Source organism: Apium graveolens, chromosome 11 (genome assembly GCF_009905375.1).
Source record: "Apium graveolens cultivar Ventura chromosome 11, ASM990537v1, whole genome shotgun sequence".
Lineage (NCBI taxonomy): Eukaryota > Viridiplantae > Streptophyta > Magnoliopsida > Apiales > Apiaceae > Apium > Apium graveolens.
The window spans coordinates 149,626,570-149,634,068 of record NC_133657.1 but is presented as its reverse complement, the minus strand read 5'-3'; the positions used below and the strand labels follow the sequence as shown (position 1 = coordinate 149,634,068).

Below are 7,499 nucleotides of genomic sequence, written 5' to 3'. Positions count from 1 at the left end.
TGCGGAGTTCGTGAGATTGTAGTGAGCCCAATAATTCTTCAAGAGAGAAAGTATTCAAATCTTTTTATTCTTCTATGGACACAACATGCTCATATTTTCGAGTCATACTACGAAGAATTGTTTTTAAGACTCTTTTATCCCAAATATCTTCTCCATTAACACAAAGTTGATTAACAATTAAAATTGTTCGATTATGAAATTTCTCCAGCATTTCACTTTCTTTCATATTTAGTAAATCAAACTCACCTCTAAGAGCTTGAAGCCTCACCATTTTTACTTTTTCTTCACTTTTGTAGGCCTTGTTAAGGATGTCCATTGCCTCCTTTGATATTGATGTTGTTGAAATTTTCTAAAAAATTACTTCATCCACCGCTTGATAAATAAAGTTGAGGGCCTTCTTGTCCTTATTCGATTCTCCTTTAAAGTGTTCAATTGTTGTGGTGAGAGATTAGCTTGATTCACCGATTCTTCATAACCATTTTCAACTCTCTCCCAAAGATCTTGAGATCCACATAACACCTTCATTTGGATGCTCCGTTATTGTAATTCTTTCCTGTCAAACGTGGCAGTTGAGGTTGAAATATATTATATTGTTGGAAGACATCACTTAACCTTGCTCTCATACCTTTTTATACGAACTTAAGCATAAAAGAGTTGTAGATTAAAGAGATGAAACTGGTTCTCAATAATCCACAAAACTAACTCACAAAAAAAAATAAACTCACACTTGTATTTCATTCGAAATGATTATATAAAACTTTACAAAGCTTGAAAGAGTGTTCTATTTATAGGCCTCCATAGATACTATTAGAATATTATTTAATATGCAACTCCCTACGTACATGAAAAGTTAAAAGTCATGAACGCAAAAGACCATGAATTCAAAAGTCTTGAACATCAAATGTCTATTCTAGGTGCTTCCAAGAATATTTTATATTTTTAAAATAATAATTAAAGTTTACCTTATTATTTTAACATTTACGTATTCTTTTTAATTTGATTATTTATCATATTCTTAAATACTTAAATAATAATGAACCATTCTTAAAAATATTTAACACCAATTAAAACTCCATGAAAATTCACACTTTCTATAACTTCATCAAATATTAAATAAATATTTAGCAACTAGTTGTATATTATTACAATGTAACATCATATACTTTATACTTCATTTGTCTTGAAATGCACATGATACAAATATAAGTTAAAATTTATGTAAACAAATAATCTTAATGGAAATATTTGTGTGCAATTGACAAAAACTCAGTAGAAACATTTTTGGTGTCTATACCGATAAATAATATTGAATTTCAAACTTAATAAGTTGTGAATGTATTTATTCTACAGTGGAATACTTGTTGAACATTATTATGCCAATCCTTGCTTTATTTATTAAACCTTTCAGTAGCTGAAGAATATAGTCTATTATTTCGTACTACGATGAACGGAAGTAAAAGATTCAACCGTGAGATAGCCAATTCAGAATGGTTAATGTAGAAGCCAGTTGTATAGGTTTCAGTCGGGAATGTTTAGATAGTTGCTTAGCGACTCAAATCCCTTACCCCAGATTTGGGGGTGTTACACTGGTGGTGTTGTACCAACAGTTGCTACAACAAACAATTTTACAGTTGAAGTTGTAGTTGATTCATCACTGGTACTTATGGTTCTTGATATAGAGGGGGATCTGTGAAATCCCTAGATTAAATGTTGGGATTGACGAGGGTAGAGCATGATCATTTCCCGTCAACTCCACCCTCACATCAAATTTATTACGATTTATATTAGTGACGTGTCACCAATAAACTCAGCCTCATCACCTAAGTTTATAGAACTATCACCAACATAATATCAATTCCATCTAAATCATTTTCAGCATCAACAATATGCATTTGCTTTCGAGGGGAATTGACACCATCACGACCTCCTTTATGGCCAACTTTCTTAGATTTCTTTTGTATTTCATTTTCTCACCTAGGTTTAATGGGAAAATCTTGAAATACTCCATGATTGAACTTATCATGTAAAAGCCTAACACTATTACTCGCAACGGAATCAATATAACTCATATCTTCAGTTATCACTCCCTTGGAAACCAAATATATATGAAAATAAGAACAATAAAAATAGGAAATTACATAAGGAAAAATCTTGGTAACCACATAATTGACTAATGATGTGAATTGATAATTACCATAAACAAGTGTGAACCACCAACACGTGTATGATATATAATCACGATGCACGAATTTCCATTCGGTATCTTGCTTACCCTATAATTTAAGTTTATGAAGGTCTTTAAAATACGGGTCATTAAATGGCATATCCTGAATAAAACCAAATTGGTGCAAGCATCTATTAGGGTGTGTATCTCAACAATGAAAAAACATATATGGGGACCATTATAACACTAAATCCCCTTACCATCTACACAATAATCAGGAAGCTCGGAAATAATCTCACTCGTATAGGCTTTTCATACAAAATGAGATGGTGAGACACCATCTAAAGACAACCGGTGAGTGGCCAACACACCTGAACTAACTTCGGCAAATGATAAATGTAAACACCACTTATACATACAAAACCATAAAATTATAAATATACACAATTGCACACATAGAAGACAGTAAAAAGAAAAACCAGAAAAATAATAATGGAAAATTAAACAAAAAATTAATATGAATTAGTACTACCTCATCCCATAAGGACCTGGTCACCCCATATAGCTGAATTGTCCAATGATTGACCACGAGAAACATGAGCTAAGGTAGGAAATCTAGTCCAGGTTTGCAAATTTAGTAAGAGAAGACATCCAGAAATCTCTTGCAATCATATTTCACAAGAATTCTATAATTTCCTTTATATAAATGCAAGTACAACTGATCCCCAAGATAATTTGCGACAGTGTTAAAAATCTTCAATCAAAGGAAACATACAATGAATCCGTCCACCTGATTTATTAATAAATAGTATCCGTGCCAACTGTATTAAATATAACTGAATTTGGAGCATAAGCTCAAGATTAATAGCATCATTGCGAAGTGAGGAGAAATGTGTAGCCAACCAACTCAATTTCAACCTTCCACCTTTCAAACTTGAAACTTGTAAGTGGATGAATTCCAAATACTCGAGTAACTATCTTGTCCTACCCATCATTAACTTCTGTAGACCACTCACAACATCACCACCAAACCTTAGACCAAGAAGAACATTCATATCTTGTAGTATGGTGTTACACTCTCCAACAGGAAGATGAAATGTGTATGTTTCAGACCTCCAATGCTAAGATAAGGCAGAAAGTAAACCCCAATCCAAATTAATGGATGACAACCTAGCGACATCATTAAACCCCAGGTCAGTAAGAATAGGAATTATCATATCTTATATGTGTGGCATTATAGACTGATTAGTGTCACGCTTGGGCAATCATTAACAGTCTCCACCAACCTTCCAAATAACACTATTGGAAATTGGCTAATAAACATAATTTTTTGACTGATGCCTAAACAGTTTTTTGACAGATGTCTTTGTGGGTGATGTTAATTGTCATAATCTAAGAAAACGGTTTATTGCTGATGTCTAAGATCATATCAGACATCACATTTTCAATAATTTCCGATGTTTATATATATATATATATTTACTCATAACTTACATGAGTTTTAGTTTTGTATTTTTATATTAATAGTATTAAAACTACTTAATAAATAGTTCATATAGTATAAATCTACAACAACATCATTTTTTTAAAAGAAACCGATGTGTAAATGTCCTATAGACATTAGTTTCCTTAATGAGAATCGATGTTTTAAATCACGTTGGACATCAGTTATAGCCAATGTGTATCAAACTTTCTAACATCAGTTCTGCTAAGCAAAAATGATGTAAAAGTTTGTAATGAACATCAATGTAAGAAATATATATACTATAGAAAAAGATACTAGACATGGATTTTGGTTTTCATTTACATGTAAACTAATATTGTTATATATTAGTAACATTATTTTCTTTGAAGCAACTAATGCCCAAAAATGCCAAAAAACACTAAAATAAAGATAACTCAATTTGTCATTCATACCATAGACCAAGCATTCATATGATAATTTTAACCACAAAATAATCCGCAAAATCAACATAAATGTTAACTACATACTAGAGTCAAACCCAAACTATATTATCATACACACAAATATATAATCCTCTAACTTCTCACATCTCAAACAAAAATCTAAATTTATATCGCTATTAGTCCTTCAAGGCAATCTCTTGAAAGGTGATCTCTTCGTGCACATTTGATGAATTCATGGACCTGATTATATTGAAAGAAAAATTAATTCTTAGAATAAACTGATACTTCAAGTTTTCTAAAATAACATAACATTCACATAAAAAGTACATAAACTTACCAAGCTCTGCTTGAAAGCCCACGGTATTAAATCATTGTTAGCATCCAAAGCTATGATTTGCCTTCCTAAGGTCGGAACACACTACAAGAAAAACGTAAATAGACAACGGTTATGCATTGATGTGAAAAATATAAAAACCCGATGTCTTCATGAGTGTAGCAAAAGGTCCCTTTTTTCACATCAGCTCTGGACCGATCTGAAAAATAGTAAAATACAACGTTTTTAGACTGTTGTATAAGATATGCAAAGATATCAGTTCGTAATTGATGGGAAAAATAAGAAACGATGTCAATTGTATTTATACTACAACGCTTCTGAAAATAAAACGATGTATTAGACATAATAAGACATCAGTCATTAACCGATGTATATGGTTATAATTTTAACTAGTATATATATATATGCACCAAAAATACTAAAAATAAAAATAAGAGGAATCAATGAAATATAAATGACCAAAACTTTGGTTATCATTATCAAACCAAAATAAAACATCCCAATATACAACATACACGAAACTAAAAACATAATTATCAAATCTACAACTTTTTTTTACATGTGTCTACCTCTTTTTTATCTGGAAGCGTGATACATTACTCTAATTGTTACATTACTTTCGCAGCCTCAGCAGATAATCTGATTCTTTATTGACAAATATTTTCCAGCTACCATCCAAAATCACTTCCTTAGCAGGATCCTAGTCAAATTCACCAAGCTTCATAAGAAGGGAATCTCCGACGAAAAAAGGGCTTCGCTACAGATACCAACATAACTTCTGTACCGGTCTTGTAGTGCGAATCATAAAAATCTAATATTTTATGTTTAACTACAAAATTAACTGTAATTCAAATGTTTAATGAAGTATCAATAAGAATATTTCAAGACTCAAAATGCATATGATTTACAAGATGTGACAAGAAAAGGTCATGACAATTGAGAAACATGGAAAATAAATGTTCAACTAATTTATATTAAATATGAAGGTTTATAGTGGAAGTGCCATTAACTGACAATCAAATTCATAAGTACATGTTAATAGGAATGTGGACAATAGAGGGGTCATAAAACAATAAGATTACCAGAAAAAGGTAAAAACAAACAAGTAATATATAAAAGGACAGCGGGTTTGGGAAATAAACTGACATACATAAGTCATATATGGCTTCTACCAATGCCGCTTTGGCATGTATCTTCATCACCGCAATCTCGAAGACCCCTCGTTCCCGAAGATGTATATTATTATTATCATCGCTCTCTGCTGCTACAGTGATATCAACCGGATTCTTTGCCAAAATGACTGAAACGGAACACAGTTTCTAACTTGTCGGAGCATTTTGTACCAGCATTAGTTACTTCTTGGTCACCCTGGCTAGCTGCAAGACAAATATTACCATAACAGAGCAACCGTCTCATGCAGTAATTATAATATGATTTTAAAAAAGGTACCTTTATCATATTCATTAACATGCTTTAGACCAGTTGCCAATTCTAAAGATATCTTCTGAAAAGACAAGTATGTGTCTTCACGGTCTTCAGTTTCAGCTGCATATGTTCTGCATCTTCCACAAAATTCACCCCAACCTCAGGTTCAACCGGCTTATTGACACTAACTTCCTTAGCTACAAAAACAGATTTAATAAGTGTGTTGAAATTGGATGAATTTGGTATGGGGTCTCCCTAGTTGTTATAAACAAAGGAAAGAGGAACAACTGATTGATAGAAGAAAGCAATTTCAGTTGCTTATGCAGAACTATTGATGTGTGCTTTGAAAAACTAAGAAAAGACTTGCTTCATGATACAAACCTTGTTCTTTGGCGCCATTAGAAAATTTGCATGTCACAACCTGCTGATATTCAATATCTTTCTCTTTTGACTTTTATGATTTATCAAAGTAGGAAGTTGTAAATCAGGATATCTTAGTACCAACTATCAAATAATAGTTTCATACATCAAGTTCATTCTTTCATAAATTAGTTAAATAAAAAAAAATTGACAGCTACTTAAATCACAGAGCTTAAAAACCTAACATGCAACAACTTCAATGCCCTCCCAACAAATTCACAATCCCTAACGAAATTCAGGGGAGATAAGGCCATAGCAATCCTTGAAAAGTAAACATAAGCAAGAGCTATAGCCAAGACAACATCTCGCTTAAAATATTTGGGTAGCCTCTCCCTTACCAAACTCCCCCACTTGTAAAACAACTTTAGTCTCCCTTGATTCTTGCAAAAAAACATAATTCTCCAGGAACCTGCAAAAAGATTCAAACTTTACTAATCTCTAAACATTCCCCAACCAGATGCCAGGTCTTACATAATCAAAAAGGCATAATTTTTAAATATAAAACTATACTTACATATCTCTCTCTCTAAAAAATATAAATAAAAAGTTCATGTGAATCTGTATTCTCTCCATCCAATTTTAGAGGATTTGAGCTATAGAATCACATAATTCACCAATCTTGAAATATCTCTCCACCTAATTAACACAAATAGACCGATAAATCGAAAGAAAACACTAGGTTTAGAGTAATTGAAGTCTAATTTGGGTTCCAATTAGGCGTTTGAAAACTCCTAGTCGAATTGGTGCTGTAAAGATTAGGGTTTTACTTCAGGGTTCTGGGTTGAGGAAGAGATGGGTACAGAGTGCAAGTGAGAAGTTAGAGTGTGAATGAATGGGTTAGTGTGAACGACTCAGACAACGGGAGAGTAAGTCCAGAGAAAGGGGGGATGTTTTTATCAAAAAGGGGTAAATGTTTTTATCAGAGGGGAAGTGTGTGTATGTCCATATTTTTTAAGTAGTTTAGACATCAGTTTTTATTTCAACCAATGTATAAAATGGGCTTTAACATCGTTTATGAACAAAGTGATGTTAAAATTATTTTTAACATAGGTTCTTAATGACAGTGATGTCTATGAGGTGATGTATATTGAGCATTTTCTTGTAGTGACACGGATTCTTTCTAAACCAATTGTATACAAATTTGTTTAGAAATAACAAGCATAAAAAGAAAAACAATATAATTGAATCAAACTGCAATTGAGCAACGAGTTTCTTTGGCAGTAGGCCACAATAAATTATCAATACAAT

The 7,499-nt window shown here is 32.2% G+C and overlaps 1 long non-coding RNA gene across 3 annotated transcripts; it reads right to left on the bottom strand.

Moving 5' to 3' along the window:
- Positions 1–4,048: 4,048 nt before the first annotated feature.
- LOC141698180 (uncharacterized) lies at positions 4,049–7,203 on the bottom strand. Of its 3 annotated transcripts, XR_012564978.1 has the most exons (7): positions 6,766–7,203; positions 6,213–6,660; positions 5,856–6,028; positions 5,557–5,782; positions 4,976–5,106; positions 4,410–4,605; positions 4,049–4,312 (listed from the first exon to the last, which is right to left on the bottom strand). It is a non-coding gene; the product is annotated as an uncharacterized LOC141698180 (long non-coding RNA). The 3 variants fall into 3 exon arrangements; XR_012564976.1 differs by having other exon boundaries at positions 5,856–6,660; XR_012564977.1 differs by lacking the exon at positions 4,976–5,106 and having other exon boundaries at positions 5,856–6,660; positions 6,766–7,202.
- Positions 7,204–7,499: the final 296 nt, after the last annotated feature.